General features: G+C 34.0%; 1 protein-coding gene across 3 annotated transcripts in view; it reads left to right on the top strand.

Moving 5' to 3' along the window:
• LOC145672189 (LIM domain transcription factor LMO4) overlaps positions 1 to 21678 on the top strand; it is a 565777-nt gene extending 544099 nt beyond the window's left edge. For all 3 annotated transcript variants that reach the window (XM_081741532.1, XM_081741535.1, XM_081741533.1), the window contains exon 4: positions 16900 to 21678. The gene's annotated coding sequence lies outside the window, so the exon portion shown is untranslated. The remainder of the gene's footprint in view (positions 1 to 16899) is intronic.
• The last annotated feature ends 1373 nt before the right edge of the window (positions 21679 to 23051 follow it).

The raw sequence follows: 23051 nt of genomic DNA, 5'->3' as shown, positions 1-23051 counted from the left end.
TATTCTTTAATAGACAAACTGAAGACTTGACGGGGGGAGGGGAGCTAGTGCTATTGATTCTAGAACTTTGTTGCTATAGTCCTTACGCATCTTCTGTGTAGGGGGAGAGGTCTATACAAGTATATACTTGCGACAAAATCTTGAAGTGTTAGAACTAGAGGCAATTAATGTACTTTTCATGTTTGCAGGCATCTTAGACGGTAGCGTTTCAAATTATAGTAACATTTACGTTGATGGAGCAAATGAAAAGCTAATAATAATATTGAAAATAGGAAAATGAGAAGAAACCAGAAAAAAAAATACTTAGAAAAACAAAACTGCTATCATTTGGAAACACTTCAAACATCATTCATTAGATATACTATGTAGCGTAGACTCTCAAAAGAGTGGTGAGAAGTTTTTTTTTGGGGGGGAGGGGATAGGAGGAGGGAAAGGGTTCATTAGAAGAGAGAAAAGTAAGTATGACTTAGATTGCAGAAGGAAGGTTTCAGGAAGAAGAAGGCAAAGAGAGCCCCTTCAACTTGGTAGTGGGGACTCTTCATGTTTATATATATATATATATATATATATATATATATATATATATATATATATATATATATATATATATATATATATATATATATATTAAACTACACAAAAGGTTTCCCGCTGTCTTTCTTACACATATACGCATACGCGCTTTCTCTGTGTGTAAAAGCGAGTAAAGTAATTGGGGTCCTTGTGATAGGGTATAATGAATAAATGAACGGGTAAACTATGTGAGAAGTGACCATATTTACTCTGGTAGAAGTAAAACTTTTCAGTGAATGTTACAAAGAGAGAGAGAGAGAGAGAGAGAAACTGTAATATGGAAGGAGAATGGTAAAAGGAAGGGAACAGAATATAGAGTAGTCGTTTAAACGGGAACAAAACAACAGTGGTGTTGCACACAAGGACTTCCTGTATATATGTTTGGGTAAAGTTAACGTTGGAAAGATGGAATAGCCACTGAAGACTTTTCACTTCAAAATTTTTCTAAGGTTTGCTTTACTTGCCTTGCCACCAGTGTATATATAGAGAGAAGACTTGTGAATGTACTGTACAGTGTATGGACGACAAAAAGGAAAAAAAGAAAAGTGTAAGAAACAAAACACTTTTCCAGGAAACACTGTATACTGTTATGGTAATTAGTTTGACCCTCCCAGAAGAGAGTGTACACCGTTCGTTTCCTTTTGGTAGCGGCAATGCTTGGTTTCTCAGAGGAAGCTGGAGGAAAAGACCTACTCCAAAGGACAGGACAAGGGGATTATGATGTACAGAGAGAATACATTGAAACTCTAACGTATACACACTCAAGGCCTGGAAAACGATGAAGACCCTGGATACTTTATACACTATATAGAGGAAGGAAAAAAAAAAGTCTTTTACACCATTTTAGAAGGCAGAAGACCTTTGTATCCGGTTCTGCACTGGAACTGAACTGCCAGAAAGTTTTCGTTTGGTAACAGTTCATGCATACTTTAAGCGAAGAATACTGTATCCTCCCTTCAGGCTTAGTTTTTAGGTGCAATAACAATAGTAAGAATAAACCCTCTCCCCTCCTTCTCCAACACATTATCATTAGAAGGGAAAACTTTACGAAATGTGTAACACTGGAGTGAATCTGTATAGTTCTCCTCTTTAGAAATGGACCTTATGTTATATACTTTTCCTTTGTCCTATGTACTCCAAAAATTTTCTGGGGTGTGAAACTAACTAATAATTCCTATTGTCTTAAATTTAATGTCTGAGTGTGGAGATACAACGAATGTGTGTTCGGAAAGTTTAGGAAAGTATTTTTTTAAAGCAACATTTGAAACCTTATTACGTACCTTTAACATACATACTTTATATTTCTACTACGAAAATGGCTAAACAGTCTTTATGAAATGTATATGTGGAAAAGAATAGATGAACTGGGTTGGAACGGAAAACTAATGAGAAAGTAGTAAAGTTTTTAGCTAACTTTTTCGTCTTCACAAACGATTTTTTTGTTTTAATACCGCTGATCAACTATAGCCAGTGGTGCTATTCAACCGGTTCGCATCGGTTTGCTAGAACCGGTTGTTATACTCAGACATAAACACACACATACATACATAACGCACGACCTAACCAAGAATGAAAGACAAACACCGCTGTACTTTTCCTGCTTGCATTATTGTGAAAACAAGCAACTTGTGAATTGTTTCAATTCAATTGGAAGATAGAAATTTGAATGGGAGAGCGCCAAAATATTTATCTGATGCAACCGATAAAGAGTTTTCCCGGTTATGTCAATAAAAGGTTTCCAGGTCTTAAATGTTAATTCTTTTGAATGCTCCATATTTGTATTTTTGAGAATAAACGTTTGAAATTTTCAGACAACAAAAGGCTGGTTTTGGTAAGGCTTTGACTAAATCTTACTAACAAAAGTACACTATTGTATATTCTCTCATATGTTTTCCCCTCCTAAAGTCGGTTTTCTTTAAAGGTGGCGCTACAAAATACAATAGAAACCGTTCTTAGTTCGAACCCAAGGTGGTAAAATTTGCGTTGTGTCCTAGAACGTAAGAACTCTTGTATCTACCTTGCATGGTTTGTTTCCTAAAAGAATTTTATCTATCAATGCAGGGTGTTTCAAAACAACACCGACAACGTTTGGGAGGTAATTCCTGACACCAAGATACGGCGAAAAGTATAGACCAACTTGGGTGCACAAATGTTTCCTTTCGGAGTTATAGGCTGCCGAAAACATGAAAAAAAGGTTCATAGGCCCATAGCTTCAATATTATGGGACCTACCGTAGTCGGGTCAAGACCTTATTTAGAAACTAGTATGTGCCCTAGTTCCTAAATATCCATGTTTCAGAATCCTGTGGCACTTCGACAACAACTTTTATAGAGGTAGTTGGTGAGTACTTCAAATTGTATGCCCGTAGCCAAATTGGCTCTATGAAAATATATGCTTGAGTATCTTAGGATTCTGAAACACGTATTTTTGGATAGCGCACATATTAGTTCCTAAGGAAAGTCTTGACCGACTACGGTAGGTCTCATAGTTTTGGAGCTATAGACCTTTAAAGTTCATTTATATTCATGTTTTCGAAGCCTATAACTTCTAAAGGAAGCATTTGTGCACCCAGTTTGATCTATACTTTTCATCTTATTTTGGTGTCAGGAATCACCCCCCAAACATTGTCGGTGTTGATTTGAAACACTATATATATATATAGTACGTCTAGGTATATAGTGCAGAACCGGTTGTTAAAAAATTAGAATAGCACCAGTGACTATAGTCTCTTACACACTTTCTGCCTATCTTTCCTGTCACCGCCTTCCATCATGTCCATACAGTTCCTTTCTAGCCAGTGTCTTAACCACTTTTCTCCCTCTTTTCAATTCCATTAAAAATTACTCTTTTCTCTTCTACCGTTTCTCACATCTCAGTCGTTTCTGGTTCGACCCAACTAATTGTCTCCTTTCTTCCCTATATCACATTCGGAAATCTTCAGCATTTATTTTACGGTTTTTGTATAAGGTCTGACACAACGACAATACTTTTAACGATGATGCTTCGACACCCTAGTTTATAAGTAATACTGTATGATGCGTCACTCTTAGGAGGATGTGTGCCACCATTAGAACAAGACGAACTGCAGTGGCTCAGTGGTAGAGCGTTCACCTCTTGTGCGTTCGATCCCAGCTCGCGCTAAGTGAACTTTTTGGTAAACAAACACTGTGTGCGTGGGTTTTCTCAGGGTTCTTCTGTTTCCTCCCACTTTCTTTATATTATTCATTTCTCATCATCACCGTCTCCTTTAGCCTAGCCGGCATAAGCGTAAAACTCAAAGACTTCATTTTCAACAGTATACGCAATTTGCTATTTTACAGTGTATTTTTTAACATTCTGGCTGTCCTGGCTGGGTCGCCATTTTGTAATGCAAAAAATATTTATCATTACTGTATACTTGAACTCCAGTATTCTTCAATACTATTAGCGTTTAATGGACAACTTTTTTGTCCGAAGATGAACCATATTTGATAGTTCTTATTGAGTTGAATAAAATGATTTACGTCAGTGTAAAAGCTCATGGGTAGTTCTCGAAAATATCGAGGAAAATACAAGTTTCTTTGTAAGCCTAAACAAATAGGTACTCGACGTGAACCATTCTCGTTTCCTAGTGGAAATACTTGATCAAAAAAAAAGTGTAAATGCTTTTTTCAGGCCAGGCAAGTACGGGCACGGTACCTCACATAATAGTCTCAGGACGTATTCTCAGCTTTCGTATTATTCGCTTAAACCATACACCATTGAGTTTGTTCAATGCTTTAGGAGTATCCTAAATAGTGTTGTCACAAGACGAGACGAGACGATACGTAAGGTTTTATCATCGCGTCTTGTAAATTTTGTAGAAATCTCGTCTTATCCTGCAAAAAAAGCTCCATTTGCTTCTATTTATGATTCTCGAAGAATTCTGTCTCACTTCGTTTTGCAAATTTATGTACAAAACGTGTGCCCTGGTTTTTCTTATGTTTTATTCAGAAATGGTCAGAATCCGTTCGCGTCTCGAGAGGTCCAGAAAGGGTGTGATATAACAACACTTAAAACATATTTATTGCTGAAGTATACTGTGTAATTATTTGAGTATCTCTAAACGTTGATAAACACTCTTCATTATGTTCGTACAATCACATTATCATATCTACCATATTTTTTAAAATTATAAATCATGTAACACTAAGACAATGTTTGAGATCTAAGACTTGAGTGAACAACAATAGTTTTGCTCACGAGACTCAAGAAATTCCTCATCTCGTCTCGATTTTTTTAAAAAGTATTTCTCGTCTAGTTTTCGAGACGAAATATCTCGACTCATGGGTAACGCTTAATTCTAAACTTTAAAACTGATACACAATAGTAACGGAGATTCTATGATTGCTTATATTTATGATTGCAAATAAACTTTTTTGTTTGTGTGAATAAGAATGATATTAGTACTACATAAAGAAAGAAGAAAAATCAGCGGAGACAACGAGCTGGTCCTTTTCTTTTTTAAAGTGTTGAAACAAAAATTTAAACAAATCTGATGTAGAAGAGTTTGTTGTTAGATCGATTAAGTCGCTCGCTTTATTCTGTATGCATTTTTTTTCATTTCTCATTGATAGTAATTATGATATATGCAATTATGTAGTATGATAATTGCAAATGAAGGACGTTTAAAAGAAAGGAAGAGAAAATAAAAAGGCACTAGTAGCTTAATACAGGCGTGTATATAATGTAGATAGTGTATAATACATGTGGACCTATTTCAATAGTAATACGAGGATTATGATGAAAGTCAGGGCAATTAAGGCCTTGGCACATACTTAGGTAGAATGCAAGCTGCGATCACGGATAGGACATCGCCAAATCCAAGGCGGGCTGCGATCTGGAGATGTCACACACATTATGACATGGTAGGGCGTGCGGGCAGGTGAAAAGGTCAGTCGCTTGAGTTTTTCAATGTCCATTTCAACAGGGAACGCTACACAATATGTAGGCAACTGACTCGAAACTCAACTGACTGCTACCCGTTGCGTTCTAGTTGAAATTGTTATCGCAGAGCAGAGTATGTTTGACAGAGATGATGCAATATTAACAAATACTGATTGGCCTTGAGCCCGCTACGAACGAAGTTCGCAAAACGTGATCGCAGGCCCATTCTGTATGACAAGACTTTTATTACGAAAATGGAAACGAAGCAATTCTGAAACATACGAATGGAAGGTTAGTACATATGTAAACCCGTACAAGTAAATAGTTGGATAAACATTCGAATCTCCATTAGGAGATAGCACGAGAAAAATGAGTGCAACGAATTGTTCATTTCATACGTGTTTTACCTCAAATTACGTTCGTTGGTAGTATATGGTAGATTTCTTAGGAAACTACTTCGAAGGACTCTAGCGTCACTGGTATGTATTTTAAAGCTGTACGCATAATTGTGATTGTAATGGTTTGTAATGTAATTCAAGGGAAAGTACGTATTCGTTGCACTCATTTTTCCCATGCTATTTCCTCATGTTTTCCCATGATATATGACTAGAAGTTTTCGAAATGTGGGTGTGGGGAAGAATGGAGAGAGTTAACTGGGTCGAGCGGAAGACAAATGAGAGAGTCTTAGAGAAATAATGGAGGAGAAGAGAGCAATCTTAGATATTATTGAGAAGAGAAAGAGAAACTGGATGGGATATTCGCCAAGAAATAACTATATCATGACAGACGTGCTAGAGGATATGGTGGCTGTAAAGAGAGAGAGAACGAAGAAAGCTACAATTAATTAACGATATCAAAACAAAGAAATCGTACGTAAAGACGAAGAGGTTAGCGGAAGATTGTGGAGCATGAAAGCTTCTCAGTTGCTTGAAGTGACCTGCCAATAATGGCAGAATACCTATGATGATGATGATGATATCCTGATGGGAATATGTATATTCATCCGACTCCCTACTTCTAACATTTACAAATTTACAAACCTTCCATTTGCATATTTCAGAATTTCTTGTTTCGTTCCCATTTTCTTTTAAAACAAAGTAGCTTCTGCGATAGCCCTCGTATGTAAACAAATGGATGCATATGTACACAATGCCTTCCCACATATTGATACATTAACTTTGTACGTGAGTACTTTTGTCTTTTTCATGTGAATACTATTACTAATAATGCGAGTTGGAGCCAGTTAAATAGTTTTACTTCGAATGTTGTCTTTGGTTCTGTTAATATCGACTCTCTCTGTACAAATACAATTTTCTGTAGTGCGTGCAAAGTTCATCATGAGCAATATAAGTAAACACAAGTATTGTGCAGAATATGTCGCGTGTTGTACAAAAATTGTCGTTGCATCTCTATGACAGCCCGATGTCTTCTATTTGCGTGCCAGATTATTGAGTTTCTGTTTTGTGTGTTACTGAATATTTCAGGTAAATAATCTTTAGCGTTTGTCCATTTATGTAACCAGCCAACATAAGTAGAATACATAATTGAACATATAAAAGTTAATAAGGTCTACAATTTATCCAGCCAACAATGCTTTGGAGCAGTGGTGTGTGAATACTCGATTTTAACCCTTTTCACAAAATATGGAATCTTTTTCTCTTTTCTGTTCTTTTTGTAGCTTTTTTTTTTTTTTACGATACTAAAATGTAAATGCAAAGATTGCCTTTGTCCTGAAGCAATACACTGATAAAAATCCGTTCCGGACAGTTTTGTATTGTAAATACAAATATACGAAATCCTTATGTTTACTACAGAAATCAGTATGGTGCATACCTTATCCATATGCCACACACACACTATCCTTAGATGTTACATCATTGCAGGGTGTCTGACATCTAACTGTCTTCCGTATATGTATGTTACATATGTCAGCTATATATTACATACGTCTATCTGTATGAGATCCTGACCACTTCGTACGGAAAGCACGTTTGTTCCTAACACTTATACGGAAAGTAAATATAAAATATATTTTTTGAGTTCTACGTTTGCTGTACGTTAAGTTAAAAAACTACAGGATTTACATATGTAATCTACATTTTACGTACTCTACAAAAAATTTTCTTAGTGTATGAACTTGGATATTTGAATCTCCCCTCCGCACTAGTGGAATTTTGAATGCTTATGCTTCCGGAAAATATGTATCTGAAGATAGTAAATATTTAACATGAAGTTTCTTCTTTCTCTTCTTCTTCTTTCTTAATTATTGAAATCGTTAAGTTTTACGTCTCGTGGTTGTCAGCTAGGCTAAAGGAGACGGTGATGATGAGAAATGAATGGCATGGTGGAATGAAGAAAGTGGGAGGAAACGGTAGAAACCCGAAAAAATCCACACATACGGTGTTTGTCCACCACAAAGCTCACTTGGCGCGAGCTAGGATCGAACCTTTGGAACCCATGCAGTATAGGTGAGCGCTCTACCACAGCTACCGCGGCCCTACTTCTTAATTGTTACCATAAACCGTCAAGGTTTTTTACAAAGTACTTAAATGCATTTATTTTCCTTTCTTTGTGTCCATATTTTAAAAATAGTTTTACTGTTGGCTTCTTTCCTGTCTTTAGATTAAGTTATTTCGGTTTTTTTCTTTGGTTTCACCTTGTAGTCCATTTGCCATTCACGTTTTTTAGAACCGAAGATCTTGTCTTTAGTATCTTTTTGTGTGATTCCTACTAACTTGTGATCGTTTCTAATTTCGCCAATTCATTCCATGTTGTCTGATTGTGCCTTACTCCTGTTTTCATATAATTCATCTATTCGTTTTGTAGAACTTTAATTTACGTTTAGTTTAATAGACTGACAAAATAGAAATAATTTTGTTACAGCATTTCAACATAATAAGATTTATTATGACATATGTGTAATAGTAATTAAAAAGTGTTTGTTTATTTTGCACTTCTTTCGTATTTCTTGATTTCTTAAGAAGTGAATTTAGATGTCGAGAGCTTTTTTCCGCCCTCAAACCGTTGAAAAATCCCTTGCAACGTCCTCTGTTCTTCTATCTAATCCAGAGCATCCCTTCATCAGCAACTAGCAATCGGGCAAAATGGAAATGACTTGCACCCAGATTCCATTCTGTTTCTCCGGCTATGGCTGCACCCTCGCGTTGTGTCTCTGTGCACCCTCCCACCCTTTTAAGCCACCCACCTTATCCTGTCCGTACGCTCCATAAATATATACTCTAATGAGTATCGTACATTTGATTGACCCTGTGCTACACAGGGAGATTGAAGTAGCAGAGGCAGGGATGAAAATTGTCTAATACTCTTCGTAGTTGCATCGTCCTCCTCCCCTATTCGGCAGTGTTTCCCCCCTTCAACGCACACACCTACAGCCACGAACGATCCTCAGCTCCTCTCTCCCTCTCGTGTTGTGTAGTCGGTGCCCATTAGGCGGATTAGTCCGTGTCTGGTGGAGGTTGCATTCGTCTAATGGGCCAGTTTCGTTGTCCTCCTCATCCTTTGGGTCGATCTCTACCTCCATCCCTCTTTGCTTTACCCCCTTCCCCCACGCACACCTCTGTATCCACACCACTCTCACCTTCCTACGCATCTGCTACTTCCTCTCTCAATACAATCTCGTTTGTATTTTTCTTTCTCGTTATTTTTTTTCTGTAACCTATTTCGACAGGTCTTAATGTCTATAGAAGAGCTTTCAATAAATTTGTTTAATATTGCTTTGCAAGAAATGTAACTTCATAAGTAAAATATGTTTAAAACGCCTTGAGCTTATGCAACCAAAACAACTCTTAGGCATGACGGAATTGCCTAATATAAGTCTTTCTTTTAGTTTCAAAATGAAATATTTCGTTAAATTTTCAAGATTCTGTTAGTTTCAAGGAGCAGTTTTCGAATATTTGATGTTTGCAGACCGACAACCTGATTTGCTGATCAAAATAGCATGGAAAATGTCAGACAATTAGTGTGGCATCTGTGCAAAGAAGATTTTATATTGCGTATTCCTTTAAATTGCTTGGCACGTAAAAAGTAGGTGCTTTAAAAATATATTACTTGGATATTAACCCCTTGCCGTATTTTGACGCGTGTCACGCGTTTCGATGTTTGAGCGGCTGTATCCCGCTTGCTGTCAATAGAAGAGAGAAGCTTACAGGTTTCCTGTGCTTTGTGAATATCTGTTAGTTTAAGTAAGCGCCAGAATAGGCATAGATGTTTACAGCATTGCAAAAAAATTCCGAAAAAAGTCATATGTGAAGGGGTTAATAATCTCACCAGCGCTCCAGCCCCTTCCCACTTCTTTTCGTGCAATTAGAGGGAAATTACCGGCTAAGTAAGGAATTGCTTTCAATTTAGTTTATCCGTGGGAAAATGTGTTACGTGTTGTATTATACAATATGAATCACGAAAAAGTAGCAAAAGACAGAAATGACTGTAACGATATGTCGTGCGCTAAGAAAGGAACCGGCAATAATCTTCGAGTCATTCCTGGGACTAGCTTCCATTTCTTCTGAATATTGTGTATTACTTCAGTTGAGATTAGTAATAGAGCTGCTTTTACCATTTCCGTTCCAAACACTAAATACTCTATAGTGCTTAGTTGATGAATTTTATTCCTAAACAGTCATCAGCGAAGGCCATTTCCATTTCCTTAATTGATGCGCTTCATACATAAGGCAATTTCTTCCCTTAATTGTACGGAGAATACAATTTACAGATATAGAGTAAGTGATAAGTACGGTTCTAACACTTCATTGCATGTAAAACGTAGTTCGGCAGCTTGTTGTTGTTGTTGTGTTTGAGTTTAACGTCCCGTTCAGCAGCGAGGCTATATGAGACCTGGACCTACTGATTAACGTGGAATCTGAACCACATGAGCTCCTGGTGGGAATCGAACCCGGGTCTCCCACGTCAAAGGCGCGAACGCTAATCGCTTAGCCACAGAGGAGCTCCGTGGTTCGGCAGCATACACAACAATAATAATGAATCTATGCGAGGTGATGTGCCTATAGATTAATATTGTTTTCTTTTGTAAAAAAATAATTATAAAATAAAAATAATAACGGTAAATTGCACATGGGATTAATTTACCAAATCAGACCAATATGTTGATCAAAAGTCGATTTACTTAAGTAAATGTTTTATTAAGAAAGTCAATATATTGATTTATTTTTCTAAGAGAATATATATAGTTGTTTGAGTTGGCAATATTATTGCTCATATTTGTGTGTACACGAACAAACATTATTCACATAATGGTATTTACAGAACCTTTACAAAATGTACGTAGTGAAATTATACACACAATTAACTGATGAAACTATTAAGTAATACATTATATTCACAGTTGCTTACAATTCCATGTATTTCTGGATTTTTTAAAAAAAGAAATATACTTCACTAATGCAGAGAAGCCCATCTCTTTCTCCCACATCGAAGGTACATGACGTGTTCCTCAAATTATTCAGACATAAACATACTACGGATGAGAATTTATCCTGAATAATGTTATTTTGTTTAGCTTGGTATAACGTATCAATTGATACGTGAGGAGATACCAAACCAAAAAGGAAGCACTTGTCACTAAAAATTCCAAATTGAGATTTCATTTTATTATTATTTTTCGTATGCACTTCTATCGAACAAAATACATAGTTTCAACGAGGAAAAAGTACTTGTTTTTATATTTTACGACCTGAAACATTGTAGTTTAAATGTAATCTTACCATGGTCGTAGAGTTTTTTTTTCTTATTTTACCAAAAACTCTTAGGTGGACTTGTCAGGAACGCAGCTCCTTCCTCATGTCTCATCCCTAAAGAGTTATTTTTAAAAAATGAAGTTTTTTATATACTATCGTTTAGCCAGTATTATTGATGGGGCGCGGTGGCTCAATGGTAGAGCGTTCACCTCCGGTGCTTGGGGTCCCTGGTTCGATCCCAGCTCGCGCCGTGTGGACTTTGTGGTGGGCAAACACCGTGCTCGTGGGTTTTCTCGGGGTTCTCCCGTTTCCTCCCACTTTCATCACTCCACCATTTCACTCATCTCTCATCCTCACCGTCTCCTTTAGCCCAACTGGCATAGTCGTGGGACGTAAAATTTAAAGATTTCATTTCATTTCTAGTATTATTGATTAAACACACTGTATATTGTTGTCTAGCTAGTAGCATTGATTAACCACACTATATACTGTCGTCTAGCTAGTATAATTGATTAACCACACTGTATTGTTGTCTAGCTAGTATCATTGATTAACTACACTGTGTATTGTTGTCTAGCTAGTATCATTGGTTAACTGCAGTGTGTTTTGTTGTCTAACTAGTATCACTGATTAACCACATTGTGTTTCATTGCAAACATGCATCCGGGCCGGATTTTCGTGGGCCACCCATTATATTTCACATTCTAATTAATTTTAAATCAACCTTAAATGAAACTATATCTTTCCTCCTGGCATCTTTTGCAAGCGTCCAATTAACAAATGAGGTTAAGATGACCTTCTTGATAAGAATGTATACTTCAGTGTCAATTTCATCTTAATTAGTGTCGTGGTATCGTTTGGCATTAATTGTTAGGTGTCCAAAAAAAAAAAAAGTCTTATTAGAGTTGATCACGAAACAACGGTTAAAACCGTTACGAGATATCTCGTCACGAAAATTCGGTCTCTTCTCATGCTTAGCCCTAGTTTCTATAACTTTTCTCGAAAATTACGCATAAGGATTTATACTTATTCATTTCATTTTGTTCATTTTAATGAGATCAATCGATTCATCTACGTCTCATTTTTGGACACGTCTTCCCTCTCTCTTCGATTCCCGGTGAGGGCACTCGGTCGAAAAAGTGTAAAACGCTTTTTCAGGCCAGCCACCTTGAATGAGGTTTTCCTGGGTTTTCCTCATTCACACCAGGCAAATGCCGGGGTGGTACCTAACTTATAGGTCCCAGGCCGCTTCCTTCCCTCCCCGTCTTTTCTTCTTTTCTTCTCCCCGGATTGTGTGCTCGCCGAGGAACGTCATCCTTCAAAATGTGACGGGCTGAATGGCCTTAGATGTTGACAGCCCAGAAATGTAAATCCTAATCCTAATCCCTTCTTCCCTCCCTCTTTAAGCGTTAATATTGTAGAATTGTACAGTATGTTAATCATATATAGTCATTGATCTTTTTGCCCTTCATATCGTATTATCAGGAAAAATAAATAGAAAACAGAGGGATGTTTATCTATATTTTAATCCTTTTAAATTCCAGTACCTATAAGCACTAAAGTAGTGTCTTCATTTTAAAAAAGTACCGTACCAGTAAAGCTTTTTACTTCGTTTTTTTTTTTCAAGTTTACAAGCATTATAGAACACGTTACGTATGATTTCACGCCTTTCAGCGTCGAGGCGTAGGAGGTGATGTAATAACTTTTTTTTTTTTTAAATAATTTTGTTTATGACTATTTTATGAATTTTGGCGGGCTTACTTTTGCACATAGAAGATATAAATTTTGCATACACTCGTTCAGTGCAACCCTTAGTAATTTTCAGATTTTTTTTTTAGATCTCTGCGTTAAAACAGGGGGTCCAGGTGAGCTCAAAATTAAAAAAAAAGAGATCAGAAAAATCCCGATTTCTCTCAAAATTTCTTACCTCAGGAACATGATAGGGAAATGTGAATAGTACCGTTTGAAAGGCTGTTCTATTCTGAAGAAAATGAGATACAAACCATGATTTTAGGAGACATAGTAATAATGCTGTAGCTGCTTGACTGAAAGTCTATAATTTATCTATAAAAAGTCAGGACTTAAAGGGTTAATCAGCTACTGGAAAGTCGAACTAAGAACCTGCAAATTACATGGCAAATGTACTGCCTATTTCTCCAATCTCCTAATGTTTATTGTAATCTTATTATGTATAATCCACCCTTCCATTTTATAATAGGCGTTTGGGAACTCACACCTTAGTTGTTCATATATATATATATATATATATATATATATATATATGTGTGTGTGGCATTTTTCAGTCTTACTTGCTTGTCTCACGGTACATCACTTTTCATTGCAGTTTATTACTACTATTCACACTTTTGCAATACAGTTTTATCGCCTACGATTTTTATTTTTCAAATACTTCTTTGATAGTTCACAATGTTTTTCAAGAGATTTAGTGTCAATTAAGCAGAAACATTTGTGATTAAAGGAAGAAGAAAAGTTGCAACCATCTTTATATTGCAAAATATTCTCACTCAAAAGTTTTTCTCTAAGCTATGTAAAGAACATTTTTATAACTCCTGTATGTATTTGCTCAGTGAATTAAACTGTAGCAAAATGTTATACAAGATCAGACTATATTTACGGCTTCTTTCTGATCTTGTTGCTACAAGATAACTCTCCGCATTCTTGAGTTTATACATTTCACTAAGATAAGTTCAAAGGGACGCTACTATATATATATATATATATATATATATATATATATATATATATATATATATATATATATATATATATATATATATATATATATATATATATACAGGATGTTAATGAACTATACCGACAAACTCTAAGAGGTGATTCCTTACATCAAAATAAGAGAAAAAGTTCATATAAAAAAGAAAAAGAAAATGAAGATGATAATAGATTGTATAAAACTGTCGTTATTTGTAAGTTACCAACTGTTCAATTAGCAATAAACATAATATGATTTTTTATTTTTTTTCTTCAAGTACGTGGCCGATGCAAGTTCAATCTATCTCAATTTTCTTTTTCTTTCCATTCCTTCCTTAAAATAATAATAATAAAAGAATTCCAATGAAGTTTAGATCAACAAATACAAAAACACTAAAACTAAACTAGCTGGGTGAATATTTTAGCACGAGTATATACTCTCTCAAGCCTTAGTAAAAGAAATGTATTTTTCAGATTACGCATATATTGTAATATATCCATTCATTCGAAAGATATTATGAACACTAGTAGTATCGTAGACGGAATTGCAATTATTATTATTATTATTATTATTATTATTATTATTATTATTATTATTATTATTATTATTATTATTATTATTATTATTATTATTATTATTATTATTATTATTATATAATGCAGAGAACAACAGTATTTTATCGCTAACGTAAAGAGAAAGGTTTTCAATTAATGATTACAATAGCGACATACATGTAGGCTTTTCAGTATTCTATCGAAAAGTTATGTACGTTAATGTTTTGTTACACATTTTCTTCAAAGTTTGTTTGTTTGTTTGTTTGTTTGTTGAAATTTTGTTTTCTTCAAATGTTTTGATTAAATTTTTATGGGGAATTGAAAATTTCTCTTCAAAATATCTAGGAAACAATACATTAATTTATATATTATTTTGATAGACATATATATCACCTGTAATATTTTGTACAAAATATTCCTTGTCAATCCGTACACTATTAAATTCTATGTCTTAAGAATTAGTCGTTTGTGTTGGAAGTTTTTCAAATACATTTCTCACTATTCTTAGCCCTTTTAGACAGTTGTGGCAGTGTATACACGAAGGTGTTTGGGCTACAACAAGTTCCCACATGTTTCTGTACATTCGTTCTCTTATTATCTAAGGAGCTTATTGCACTGTAATAAGTAGACTCTGAGTCCAACTACATTACATATTTTACATTGTACAAACTTTGCTTTTAATAGACTTAAATTTGATTTAACCTACTCGCTGAGCCAAACAATACGTTTATGGTAATTATATATATATATATATATATATATATATATATATATATATATATATATATATATATATATATATATATATATATATATATATATATATATATATACAGTGGCGGATCCAGGATATGATCAAGGGAGGGGCTAAACCATAGTTTGCCGTTTTATCCAGTGTAAAGCAGGATTGAAGTCCATTTTATCCAGTGCAAACCTGAGTGTCAAGGGGGGCTATAGCCCCTATTGCCCCCCTTGGATCCGCCACTGTAATATATATAGATAGATAGATAGATATATTAACGTGTAATAGTTTCATCAACTATCCAGTATCTGTTAGATGGAGTCAAATGGATAATTGGCGAAACTGTTACACGCGTTAATAATTTTTAGAATAAACGTACTGTTTTGCTTGGCTCTGCATCTGCAGTCAACTGTTCTTACACTTTACTTTGTTTTTAGATCTGCTTTTACAATAGTAAACATTTAATTTAAATGCTGATATTTTGTCTAAAACCAGTGCTATATGAATACAAACCAGTTGCACATAAAGCACTAACTTTTTTTTTTTTTTTTTTGTCTTGAGTGGTTATAAAAGTTAAGTTTTGATTAATAAGCATAAAAGTGAATGTCATGAATTTAAGAGTCTTCATCCCGGCGAAATTAAAATACCGCTAATTTTTACAGTAATTATGTGATATCTTCAAATAGATAAAAGATAATTGAAATATGGAACAAGAGCGCCCTAGACAATATTATTTTGCGTGAGGTACCGTAATCACAAGTCACCTAGTGGCTTTCCGTTTTCAGCTGTTTAGAAACGCGAAAATAAATGCCGATTTTTAAAATGGCTCGAAATCGAAAGCAGATAAGTGAGTCGTGATAACGGTTTCTTATGTAAAATAATATTGTCTAGGGCGCTCTTGTTCCACATTTCGATTATCTTTTATCTATTTGAAGATATCACATAATTACTGTAAAATTAGCGGTATTTTAATTTCGCCGGGATGAAGACTCTTAAGTATATTTAGGTATCGTATGTTACTGGAGTGTCAATGTACACATTTCTGGACATTAAAAAAGCCTAATCACTGCGAAATTAAAATACCGCTGTTTTTACAGTAATTATGTGATATCTTCAAATAGATTAAAACCAAAAATCGAAATGCGGAACAAGAGCGCGCTAGACAATATTATTTTGCAGGAGGTATTATCATCACGAGTTACCTAGTAAGTTTTCGTTTGCAGCCATTTAGAAACGCGGAAATAAATGCCTATTTTCTAAATGGCTGGAAATCGAAAGCAGATAAGTGAGTCATGATAACGGTGTCTCACGTAAAATAACTTGTCTAGCGAACTCTTGTTCCAGTTTTGATTATCTTTTATCTATTTGAAGATATCACATAATAACTATAAAATTAGCTATATTTTAATTTCACCGTGATGGAGCCTCTTCACATATACAATATTTCAAAACAAAATATAATCAAAAGATACTTCATGAATTCAAAAATTAAGACAGGTTTTTTTTTTTAATTACCGAAATAAGTTGAGTTTGAAATAGGTAAGAAGATAAACAACGTGTGAAAAATTCGGTGCATTTTTTTCTTACTAATTTTCACTATTTCTTTGTTGTATGTATATTCATTTTGTGATTTTTGTTTCTTGAAATCTAATACTCTATTTATTTCTTTTTGTATACTTTCAGACGAAATTCCTTGCATCACGTGAAGATGCCGAATCATCGACGACGGCTTATAGTAAACTAAACCACGATATATGAACTAATGTTATGTTCATTTTATGTGTCAACATGGACTTTTGTATAAAAATAACGCTGTCCCTGTCCAAGAGGGGCGGACGATATTGAAATGGAAACGTCTTTTTGTGTGCGACCTGATCTCATCATGCTGAAGGAGAGGAAAAACCGTAAGGGGACAACTAAGCTTTGTAATCATGTTCTCTCTGCTGGTGCGAACTTAATATTACGTGGGAGAAACATAAGAGAGATAACAATAGCTTGGATGCCGTTTTAGAATCAAATGGAAGTCGGTTACATCGTAATTCAATAACTTAAAACTGAATGTGCACACAACATATACATACTAGTGAGGAATCTTTCCAAACCAAAGGCAAATTTATGTGTGTGTATATGATTAAATGTCAGAAACAAACGTGTCATCCACCATAACACGATTTACAGAAGTTGTATGTTACTCAAATTGAAACGTTGATGACTAACAACGTCTACTAGATATGTATAAATATCGAAATTGGATGAGTCTGTATAATACGATTATACAAAAGAAACAATAACGAAAAAGGTAAGAAGCAAACAAAATAATAATGTTGTTTTATTATTGTTAAAAAAAGGTTGTGTATGTAAGACGTGTTCTGAATTTACAACAATGTGTATAGGAAATGAGAAAGGTTGTTAAAAAATGTTTTTACTATTAAAATTATTATTATTATTGCATGGAGGGTTAACTCATATGCAGCTAAGAAAGGTAACAATACACAACAATGTTGATGGTTGTTTTTAAGGGATGGTATTGTTTGTCAAAATAGAAATGCTGAAGGTGATGATGGTGAACAATGCTCAAATAATGATGAACTCTCACAGATACTCAACTCAAACAAAACACATGCTATGTAAAACTTATTGATGAATTTTATAAAAAAAAAAATGCATGTATTATTGAGTTGCGCACATGACGAAGTGTTTTATATATATAGATATATATATATATATAAGGCATGCTCAATGACATGTTTTTAGCAAACTGTGCGCATTCTAGTTAGTTCGTTTGCCGAGCAAATGCAAAACAAACAAACAAACAAAATAGATTAAACTATGTGCCATCGAACGTTTTTCGACTGAATATTTTATTTCTGAAATTAGAAAAAACAGGGTCTGTTTTTTTAAAAAATATATATATATATATAGTAACTGTACAGATAAAGACGGAATGTGCGGACTTTTAGAATAAACCGTCCTTAATATAAATAATTAAAAAAACAAGAAACAAAATATAAAGATGTCTTTGTTTTTAATTGAACTACGAAGTTGCGCATGTTATCTATTTACCAGGATAATGAGTCACGTGATCGGTTTTAAGGAATGCCCGAAGCGCAGGAAACCCAGAATCGTGCACCATCTTGCGACGCAACGAGAAAACATTCGAAAGAAAATAAAGAACAAAAAAAAGTGTATTGTTTTTCTCGTTTGTTGATTTTTGTTCGTTTGTTAGTTTGTTTTAGGAGAATATTGATGGCAACTACGATGCAGGGTTAATAATAAAGTACCTATGAAAAAAGAAAAGTACAAGATATGAGAAAATGCGTTAGAACAGAATTTTGACAAGTGGTGACTAACTTCCAGCAAGACGAATCCCGGTAAGAAACCCAGAACTAGGACATTATATATATATCAATAAATATATATATATATTTGAACATTTCGGTGATCATTTTATTTTTTAAATAAAAATATGTTATTGTCTTTTAAATGTTAAATTATGTACATATATATATATAAATATATATAAATATGATCGAAGAAATTGTCATAGACACTTTTACTCCATGTTTGAAAAATTCTTGCCAACACTCATTTCCCGTAACATTCCGTACAAAAAACTTCATTATTAAAATTTTAAAAAAATAGTAAAAATAGCATTATTAAAATGCATGTTTTTTAAAAAACTGGTTATTTTGTGTTTTTCCCCTCTCAGTGTAATGACAAATTTGTATTTAATGCTCAAATTTTCTTAATGTTTTTTGTTGTTATATTTTTGGGGGCATTTCAAATAAAAAAATTTCCTTTATTACAATATTATATACATAATTCTGAAGCAATACTTAGAATAGACAAGATGTAACTATTTTTTTTTCTGTTAGTGAAATATCTTTGGAAATTAAATTTTAAACAAAATCTATGTTGACGAAAGAAATGGCTAATTTATTGTTTACAAAATAATTATTATTATCGTGTATAAGATTATAAGAAGAGCTTTTCTGTATAGCAACAAATAACATTTTAATTTATTACTTCCAAAGCAAGCGACAAAGAAAAAAATAATGTTATTATTATTGTAAAAATTATTTCCCAACAATTTATCAACGTATACTCTTTCCCAGTAAAATTGTGTTGTTAAATGGGGAGACATCTATTGTTACTTCTATGAATCAGCCATCGTTGTATTTTGCACTTAATTTAATAATAATAACGATAAAAAAGTAAACAAATTCTTCTTACCTTGTTTTCCAATATTTATAGTAATAAATAATAAAAAGATACTTTCAATATGTTATTTAAAAAATGATTAAGTGGAAGGGACCATTATAATAAAATTTCACAGAAATATTCTCCCTTTTAAAAGAAAATAAAGAAAAAGGGTGTACTTGAAATTAATATTCGCTATTCTCTCTTCTTATTGCATTGTGAGTGGAAAAATTCTGTTATTACACTAAAAGAAATGCAATGTTATGATTCAAAAACAAAAGTAACGATAAAGTTGTTTCTGTAAATTAAAAAAGGTATTAATTAAATAAGGTGTTTATTTTTCAAAACTTGTCTTATCAAACTGTTTTTCTCATTATCTGATATCTGTTTAACTGTTCTATTAAACGATTGGCAGTTGGTATTTTTTTCTTTAACATTCTTTATTATTTAAAAATTCCAGTACAGATGGACATTTTGCATTTACAGAAATCAGGGGTGGATTCCCCTTAAGAGGCCCCATCACACCGAAATTAAAATACCGCTAATTTTACAGTAATTATGTGATATCTTCAAATATATAAAAAGATAATCGAAAAGTGGAACAAGAGCTCGCTAGACAATATTATTTTACATGAGATACCGTTATCACGAGTCACTTATCTGCTTTCGATTCCAGCTAATTAGAAAATCGGCATTTATTTTCGCAGTTTCTAAATGGCTGCAAATGGAAAGCTACTAGGTGACTCGTGATAATGGTACCTCATGCAAAATAATATTGTCTAGTGCTCTCTTGTTCCATATTTCGATTATCTCTTATCTATTTGAAGATATTACATAATTACTGTAAAATTAGCGGTATTTTAATTTCGCAATGATTAGGCCTCTTTTAAAATAATCGTTGCTTATTCCAAATTCCGAATTAAGTTTTTGATCGACATACAGTAAGGAACTTAAGTTACAAGATACAGAAATCCTCGTTTTATTTATTTATTATTTTTCATGGTGATATGCGATGTAAATTTTATTTTCACAGTTCGCTATATTAATCATGCGTTATCCTAATTGAAATAAGCTTAATCCTTTTCCTATGAGCAATAACTTAAGATGATAGAAAGTATCCAGGCCTAAAGTAAAAGTATGATTTTGGCATTCAGCTAACCGTAATACTACCTATCTTTACTTTCCAGATAAATTTTCGTACCCTAATGTTCCATGTTTACATCCTCGTTTTCGTGTAATTAACCAGTTTAACCAATAACATTACTCTTCCTCTTTTCTTTATATCTACCACGTTTCCAATTTCAGTTTGCAATATGTCTTCGCAAACCAGTGTCTTTAACTTTCTTCTTGTCTGCTTAACTGTTTTAAATATTGTTCCTTCCTTCCTGTCATTTTCTAATCCTTCATTCTACGTTTTTTCTTTTTACTCGACTATTTTTCTCTATGTACCTCTTTAACCAAATTTTGAAATTTTATTTCTCTAAAATATCTTTTGTATAATATTTATTTCTTCCTAATAAAGCACAGTGCTCTACATAAAATATTTTAAAATGTCTCTTTAACTCTGTTAAATACTCCATGCTTGTCCTGAAGATTTCTTTTACGATTCTTATCATTGAATTGACTTCTTCTTTACATTTCTTTTGTGTTTTCAAAACTATAAACTTGTTTGTGACTTTTCGTGCGTCTGTAGTAGCATACCTCCTTTCGTCTCATCGTTAGTTTCATCTTTTCAATGTCAATTTTCATTTTATATTCTTGACTTTTTAAAAATTAATGCTAGTTTACATGTAAATATAAAAACTGGACATTTCTTTAATAATATTCGCTAGTATCTAAATACTGCATCTGCTAGTATCTGAATACTGTTTATTTTCTCAAACATTCTTTTATGAGATAAAAATTTGGTACTAAACAACGAGCTAATACATATCCGTTTGAATCCTAATGAGTTTATCCGTTTGAATAAGGCAAGTTTTGAAAATGACTGTCTCACAACTATTATTATGTATCTTCATCTGAAAAAAGAAAAAAAAAAGATTGATGATTGTAAGGATATGTTTGGTTTTACTTTTTAGTGGTTGAAGGGAAAGAAGAGAGAGCGTGCGAGAGAGAGAGAGAGAATAAATATTAAACAATACCAAAACCCAGTATTTATGTGTGCGGTTATGTACTTTATTGCCACATCCTTGTTATGTATTTTATGAAAACAATATCAACATGAAAAAAAAAGGAACAACAAAAAATGTGTTGCACTTCTCATACATGTGTTTTATTCAACCTTATTATAGATAGCCTATTTATTTATTTTTTTAAATCAATATTATTTGGCTCTTTGAGTCAAAGAGGAAATACTACAAAACAGAAATATCAGTATATTTGTAAATAATGTCCACCGTTGTTTATGACACGTAGCCTGAGCTCCAGAAGCATGCTGCTGACATCGCGAACGAGGTTACGTGCGGTGCTAACTTTGATGTACTCAATGATATAAGATGTGATGATGAGGTTACGCGTGGTAACTTTTAGGGTGTTAGCATTCTTCTGGAGCGCTGGCAGCATGTCACTGTTAGTGATGAACAACATTACTTGTAAACATACTGATATTTTAGTTTGGTAACATTTGTTGTTCATTATTTATTTATTTATTTATTTATTTATTACTAGCTGAATATACCCATTCTTCGCATCAGGGCTGTATTTGAATGTCAACGCCTGTGGGAATATCACCATTCATTTCAGCGACCGCGAAAACTGTGGATTTGACACTAATATCGGTCATTTTGGGCTATTTTTACATGTCTCGTATCCTGCCTCCCCCCCCCCCCCCGGTGCTGACTCCCGGCTTGCATACAATGGTAATTGAATTTGCAAGTCATCCCTAATGGAAATGTCACCATTGATCTCAGCGACCGCGAAAACTATGAATTCGACACTAATATCGGTCATTTTCTACTACTTTTACATGTCCCAGTAAACGCCCCCCTGAGACCCTCCTGGTTAGAATTTTGACAAAAACGCTTCGCCTTGGTCTGGGGCCTGGACCAAGGTATCCGTGACCAAAATTTGGTAACTTTCGGTCAACTTGTCTGGTCCGTAGGCCGATCCCGGTAAAAGTTCACCTGAGACCCCCCTGGTTCGAAATTTGAAAAAAGCGCTTCTTCTTGATCTGAGGCCTGGGCTAAGGTATCCGTGACCAAAATTTGTTAACTCTTAGTCCACTCGTCTGGTCCCCAGGCCGCACACAGACAGACAGACAAACACACAAACAAACTCTTTATTTTATTTATATTAGAAGATTAGATTAGATTCACAAAGTTTCATACAGCACTAAGCCAATTAGATGAAAAGGGTACAACATAAAGAGAAAACAAAAACAAACAAACAGAGATAAAATACAGAAAAATGGTTCATCTTTCAATATACAAGGCTCTCATCAATGGAGTTTCTCTCAGGGGTAACACTGTTACATCCTGTTGACAATGTATTGTAATCGTGCGCTAGTCTGTAAAACAAGGTGTGCTTTACAATTGATAACCTAGGTGTCTAGGTGAGAGAGTGAGTTCTTCCGCCGAGGAACACGAAAGTTAATCTGCGATAGTAAAAATTCAAAATTAATTGATGATCTTATACAG

The sequence above is a fragment of the Thermobia domestica genome, chromosome 2 (genome assembly GCF_964235325.1).
Source record: "Thermobia domestica chromosome 2, izTheDome1.hap1.1, whole genome shotgun sequence".
Classification (NCBI taxonomy): domain Eukaryota; kingdom Metazoa; phylum Arthropoda; class Insecta; order Zygentoma; family Lepismatidae; genus Thermobia; species Thermobia domestica.
Note: the sequence above shows the minus strand (reverse complement) of the source record. Positions and strands in the feature narration are given on the sequence as shown.